Source organism: Meleagris gallopavo, chromosome 3 (assembly GCF_000146605.3).
Source record: "Meleagris gallopavo isolate NT-WF06-2002-E0010 breed Aviagen turkey brand Nicholas breeding stock chromosome 3, Turkey_5.1, whole genome shotgun sequence".
Taxonomy (NCBI): Eukaryota; Metazoa; Chordata; class Aves; order Galliformes; family Phasianidae; genus Meleagris; species Meleagris gallopavo.
Window position 1 is genome coordinate 17,473,098 of NC_015013.2, and position 7,767 is coordinate 17,480,864.

Below are 7,767 nucleotides of genomic sequence, written 5' to 3' on the forward strand. Positions count from 1 at the left end.
TACAATGAGGTCATATATTTAGAACACTGTAAAAAAAGAGTTACTTAAAAATCAAAAATCAAGAAGACAAAATAAGGTTCTGATTATAGAATAGTATCTATATATAACCTCAATAATCTAAAAAATAAAAATGAAAAACAAAGAAAAAAAGATAAATATTTCAGAATCAGCTGTCCTAAAATTTAATCAAAGTAGCTAGCTTTGGGATTTGCATACAAAATTTATGAATTCTAAAAAGAGAAAAAAAAAAGAAAAAACAAAAAACAAAGTTAGCTTCTTTGCAAGTCCTACTGACATATCTTTTCAAGCTTGGAAGTCATTTTGTAGTGAATGTTCTTGAAAACAAACTACCTTGGCATACAAAAACAGATTTTAAAATTGAAAGTAGTATTAAAATGTATTAAAAATGTAATACATTGTGCATAGATAGGCACATACAAATTTGTACACTTTTTTTGTTTTTTTTTGGAAATGGAATGATACTCAAAGGATAAACTTACAATGATGGTGGGAAATATTAAGTTAAATTTTATAAGTACATAAAATACAGTCCAGTATTTTGTTTCCTTGCTGGATGACTGTTAAAAACTTTTGCTGACTTTTTTATGGATCTGTTCTTGAGCAGAAAATTTATGGAAAACTGAATTAAATAGAAAATAGTTAAAGTTTAGTTACGGGTAGAAATCTAATCCTGTGACAAACAGAATTAGAAAATGTATCTGAATTCTACTGCTGAACTGCTCCATCAAACGCTGCAAGATTAAAAGTACTTCCTCACTTACGTCAACTTTTCAAATAAATGAGCAGAACTTGAAAAAAGAAGTTTATGTAGATTAAATTTTACACAAGCAAATTACTAGTCACCTATAATGTGTTCTTCTATTTTATCCACAGTAAGAACTATTAGTAACATGTTTCACCCTTTAGACATAGCTTTCCTGACTTTTTTATTTTTTTTTGCAATATGAGCCAATAAATTTACTTTGCGCTTTCTCTAAGTGAAGATTTTCCCTTTTCATAGATTTTATGAAAAATATCAAATAACTTACAGTCAATTGTAAATTTGAGGTGTTGTTTTTCTGAAACAGAAGGAATTTACTTGTTTGTTTCTTTGTTTTGTTGTGAAACTTTTGCTTATTTCCAATCAAATATGGAAATTAGTGAACGTTCTTTTCAATTTGAAAAAGTTCTGTAGGAAACCATATAAAAGTTTTATCGCTTTATGTTTGTTCATTTATTAACTTCTTGCTCCATATAAGGATAAAATTTAGAGCTTAAATATTGTAGGCGGGAGAAAATGAGAAACTTCTCCCTCTTTCACATGTATGTACTTTATAGACAGTAATTAACGACTGTGTAAAGGAAGAAGTAGCCTAGGCATGAGGCTGCAAGAAATGTACACAAATAACTAAGTCATTTATCTACTTAGGAATTGTTGTACCTCACATTATTTACAGAAGCAGAAACATAAGCCTCTTGCTCATGGTTCATATCAACATTCCAAAGTTATTAACCTAATCCTCCAGTTCTTAGGTTGAAGATATCATATTTCACATAAACATTTTGGTTATGTCAAAGAGGTTCATAGCTTCATGAAGCTAGTCCTTCACAGTTTTTTCACTATAAAGTCAGGCACCAACATGCAAATCAAGGTGGTCCAAGGGAAATAGTTGTACTTTAGAACAGCAAAACAAAGAGAAAAAGGAAATTTCTTTACAAAATTGCACAATTGTTTTTATCTATAACGTCAATTACAGTGTTTAACAATATATTACACTAAAATAAATGATATAACTTTATTAATTGTATTAATTGTAGAACTGTTAGATTATGTTTTATACAGGTGAAAATTGATGAATTTCATTGTTTTTTTTTAAATTTGTTCTTGTACTTAAATTTTTTCCACTATTGAATCTTTTACTTATCTATTGCATGAAATAGGTCACACAGAAAACTAGAAAGAGGAATTTGTTCCCAGTGACTTTGGAAATCAAAGGAGACTGAAGGAAAAACCATTTTTAGATACTTTTCACAACTGGAGACTTCAGGAATGGGAATCTTCATAAAACGCAGAGGAACTGCAAAGAAGTTCAGAAAGGGGAAACAAAGATGATTATTTATGGAGCTATTTTCATACAAGAAGCAAATAGGAGGATTAAAACTCTTCAGCATAGATGAAGGTGATAATAATATATAAGAGATCTGGGAAGCAGTGAATGGTAAAGGGAGGAACTAAGGTTGTTTATTCATTTTCTCCTCTAAAACAACACATTAGCTTTATCCTAGTTTCACCATGGGTAGGAAGTTCAAACTAATCAAAAGAAAATATTTATTAAGGCAACATACAACCAAGCTCGCATAGGCTAAGAGGTGACCAGAAAAGTCCATAAAACAAAATTGTACTCTGCACTTTTAAGCCCACTGTCAATGACCTAACAGATTCCCTTACTGCATAATGGTTTAAAGTTGAGAATATCTTTGGAAATTTCAATTACATTGTTATATAGCTCTCTCACTCCTTTTCTAGCAGGCAACTCTTAGTCGTATCTTAAGATAAACGATTTTTCTTTCTGAGTCACTATCATAAAACTTATATTCTTACATCATATACATACATCTCACATACATTTATTTATATGTATAACAGGTGATAACAAGGCAGTATTTTAAGAAATGCAGCATAATGGCTAGCTATGGAGCTAATATCAGGGGGAGAAACAATGAAACCAAAAGATTTTAGATATGAAGGAATAGAAAAACTAACATTACAAATATGTACATAATAAATCTCCATGTCTTTGCCGGTCATTACAGGTTTTTTTTGTTGTTTTTTCTAGTGGAATTTAGGACATAATTCACTTTAGGCAGAGTTAATTTAGATGTCATTTTCTTTAAAATAAATAAATAAATAAATTGATTTGGCAAGCTCAGCTGCATTAAAGAAGCCAGGAAATCAATACTTTGGGAAAATTCTAAAAATCTTTGAACACAGAGAATATACAGGACAAAAATAAAAGTGACTAAAAAGTGAAGACCTACGAGGTTGTTAAGGGGCAGGCTTTGTCAAGTTTCTCTGGATTGCATAATTAATGGAACTACAGCAGGAAAATGTCATATGACAGTCAAGAAGTTGAGCAGACCCTCTCATGGGTCTCTATATTTTGACAGATGTTAATTATCTCACCTTTTTGCCTTTATTCTTGGTTAAATTTGATACTGCAACAAGAAAGTGACCTTTCTTATTCATAGACAGCTTCCAAGGAGGAAATTTTAATTGCCTTTTGCTATGCAGATTTATACTACACTATCAAAATTTTCATTTTCATACCAGAAATACTCCATTTTTTACTCACTAATGGCTTATAAAGGTTAAAGTAAAATACACAACAGTTTTCTTTTTAAGAGAAGTAGCTGATAGGAAGCAATTGCTAGTGTTTTTCCCTCTTTTGCAAATGACAAGCTAAGTATACATGCGAGTACCTACAAGTCAAAATGACAACTTTGATAGTGTATTTGTAGTGTGTTGTCATAATGCCTGATATTTATTTCCTAAAGACAACAAAAACAGCTGAAAATATAGATTTTCTTCACTCAATCATCCTACAAGTTTTCTTTAAATTGATTTATGATCTAAATTCACTAGATTGACCAATCTTCAAATTACTTGTATATTCAAATATCACTTCAAGCTAGCACTATTTACTATGTTCCATCTGATATAATTTTGCTAAAATACCATGATGGTCTTTCTTTTTATTCATATAAGGTTTAAGTTACACCTGCGGCCATTCTTTAGCCTAACAGAACTTGTTTCTCTGACAGTTGCTTGATAAAAAATTGAATATAGAGAGGAATAAAGAATTTTCTCCCTCAGTAAACATCTTTCTTATTATAGATGCATCATAAATTTAAAAATACATCAATAAATAAAAATCACACAAATCTGTGTGTTCTAAAAGCTTGTTTTTTTCTTTCACTACACACTGTGGCAAATAATTCAGTGAGGTAATCTCTGATACATACAGTCAGAAGATGATGTGTCTTCCCTGCAACCTTAAATTTACTGAATAAATTTCTGTGTAAAAGTTTCAAGTCAAAATCGACTAGATTGTCAGTTATTGGGGTGTTCTCTACGTAGTCGTTATAACTGTTCAATATAAAGTGAGAAGGAAAGATTTCTGTTTTGTGAGTAATTCTTTGTGTGGGGGTGTTGCAAACTACATTTCTAATATGGATAGACTGGAGTAACTTAGAGATTTCAGACACACACAAAAAAAGAAATATAGCAGAACATACACCATAGAAATCATGCCTGTTTCTGAAAAGTATAGCATCCACTGTATTTAGTTTTCATGTAAAATATAGACTTTTTCCATTTCATACGAGTAACTCTCCAGTTTGCACTTTTATATTTTGCTGGAGCAACATTTACTAGAAATCCTTTAAGGAAAGCCATAGTAAATGTCATATTCAAATGAAGGCAATGCTTATTGCTGTCACAACATTTTTTCCTGCTTGCCCCATGGAATCAAATTTAACCATGTAGTAGACGAAGAGTACTGTGTGCTTTCATGTTTTATGCTTCTTCATTCTAACGAGACAGGAAACTGCAGCAACAAGTGCTATGCTTTTTTCTGGCAGTGCATTACATTTAGCTTGAAATGGGGTCATGATTCTCTGCAAACACAGCAAACTTCCCTGAGAATCAGCAGATAAATTTGCAGCCTGTTCATGATCCTCATCAAATTCAGTCCAGCGGCCCAGGACACATCCCAATACCCCATCCATGATTAGAGGTGTCAAATTTGGTGATTTCAAGTTTCAACAATAGTAATGTTCAACCTGACACAGAACCTATCTTATCAGATGAATATAACTTGGTAGATGTCACTTGCTGTTTTCACTTCTTAAAACTTTCAGTGTCGGCAGTGGTGCTTGTCATTCTTCACTATTTTTCCTTCTTTTCCATTCCGTTTCTCCAAAAGAGCTGAAATCTAAAACAGCAGCAATCTTTTTGAAACCTCAATGAAACTGAACTTATTTATCACTATTTTTCAACTTCAGACTTCTAAATCTTGTTATTTTTCTGTACTTATTGCCAGCGCTTCTAACACTAACTATCTAACTTTATTTACATTTTAAAAAGAAGATAAGTATTAAAAAAGAATGTAAAGACATGAGAAAATATGTCACTCTTCACGGAAAAAGATCTCCTACTCTCTTCATGAAGCAATAGATGACTCGTGTCAAAATGTGTGCATGTGTATCATGCGTATGAAAAATATGTTCATCCAAGGAAAGTAAAAGATATAAAGGAAGCAAACATTGGATAAAATTATCCCTTTGTAGAGACAGAATACATTCAGAACCAGGTGAATGAAGAACAGCCTAAAGGACATTTGTCCTGTGGTGGTGAAGTTCTTTAAAGATATGTAGAATGGACATCTGGTTCTAAGTCAAATTTTTCAATTTTTCTTCTTTTAATGAAACTGTTAGTCTTTAGAAATGGAGCTCTGGGATTTTTGGGAATAGGAAGTAGGCAACTCAAGTATCATCGTTTTTTTCAAACACCACACATGGTGATACCAACTGACCTCACTCATATATGAAGGAAAGGCAGTAGGACAGATGCTCTGCATGTATTAGAATTGCAGATAGTTTTCATTTATTTCATTTATTTTACCACTTTCACATAAAATAGTGTTTCCTTTGACATTTACGAGGAACATTTGGGTCCAGCAGTTCCTCCACGTTTTCCACTGGGAATTGAAAGTTGCTTCCTTTTTTTCTTTCTCTCTCCTCTCCTTTAATGAAGAATAGTAGACCAAAGGTTAGGGCAGAAAAAAATGGTTGCTATATTACTTCTGAAAATCATTGAGTGCTAGAATAAGCTGTTCCTAGGATGAAAAGAAGAATTATAATGTACTTTTCAGCAGAAGGTCATTCATACTTTGAGTAGCAACCCTAGTATGTGGCAATTACAAATCGTTTTCAGCTTCATTTTATAAGTATTGTGTTAGACAACTATCTTGTTATATTATTTACTACTTAACCAGAGTGGTTATTTTCTATGTAATATTTTGGGAGAATTCCAAAAGTATGGATAGGAAGCTCATAATTTAGTATTAGTTACTTCAGAAAAATACTAGCAAGTTAAATAAAATCAGATTCTTATTTTAAAATATAATATCAGCATAACATTAACTCAAATCATTTTTCTTTGGGAAGAAAGTATAGCACTAGCTTTTCAGATATTGTACATATAACCAAGATTATATTTGCCATTCCGCTGCTGAATCAACTGGTAGAAAAATAAGAAATTATAGCTAATCTAATAGGTTAAAGATGTGTTTTCTAGAAAATCATTTGAAGTAAGCAAGCAAAATCTTACCTTCTAGCTGAAACCACATTTCTGTCGTAACTATCCTAATGAGTGATGTAATTTTAATCAGCTTACTTACAATGGAGAGATTGTAACATTCAGTGTGAATAGTGCACATCAAATTGCAATCTCTGCTTTCAGATATGAAATCATTCAGAGAAAAAAGCTAAGAAATTGTTGTTTGGGAGAAAAAAAAAACACAAAAAAACATGTTTTGCTTACAAACACATTCTACTTTAACATGTGGCAGATTATTCTTGCTTTATTCGGTCTTAACAAGTTCCAGTAACTTCTTCAAAAATCACATTTGAGTATAGTATCACAAAACTAATTAGGATCTGTTCTACAGAGCAGGCTTTGAAGCATCAGTAAATATACTGCAGCATTACTACAAAACTAATGTTCAAAATGCTAACAAATGACAGTAAGACTATTAAATTATTTTATGTTTCTGTATTGTTAATTATACGAAAAAAGTCAAGTGGCTTAATTCCAACTTCTTTGGAGTGAGATATTCAATGTCAAGAATGCAGATCTACCTTAAAAGTCTACTGTTAAAGGACCATTCCATCTGAATCTTATAAGTTGCGCTGACTTTTTAACACATAGCAGGGGAATATCATCCTACTTGTAGGACTTATTTTTAGATTAGTGAAAAATAATAAAAACATATAAATCAGCCCTTCATAACAGAGGAAAGTACAGGGTATGCACACACCTGCTAACATGACAAACCATTCCTGACAGCAAAGAATTTGCTTTATAAGCAACATAAAATGAACAAAGCCATAACAAGCTGCACACTGTCAGACTACAGCTATGACTGCAAAAGTACTACCTTATTTTATGTTATGATCAGAGGCATTTGTTTTCACTTGGGACCAGTGGCTATTGCATGCATAATACACAGGCAGATACTTGCTACTGGCAGGTATTTGAAAGACGATTCGGGTTTCTTAATGCTCTTTCAAGAAGCAGCTAATTATTCACAATGAATTAAACTCACTCTAAAAGAAATGTAAATTACTTCGACATTCCAAAACCAACTGCTTAGGTGGGAAAAAATTTATTGATTTCTCTTTCTGAATATCTTGAAAATAGATTCAAGCATTGCTGAAAACTTACAGCTGCGTGGGTAGTTGTTACCTTTGGTTTTCTACTTTGTGGTAAAGATGGCTTTCTTTTTTTACTTTTTCCCCACATTTCGCATGCGAGGTTTTATTTTTTGTAATCCTGTTCAATTGTGTATTTGACATGATTAAAATCAAGAATACTCTTGCTGTCAATAACATCAGTTTGCCAATATTTCTAACCAGGATGCTGTTGTGTAGAAGGAATTTACACATACTTAAAGGAAAAAGTTTAAACTGCTCTCTTACCTATGT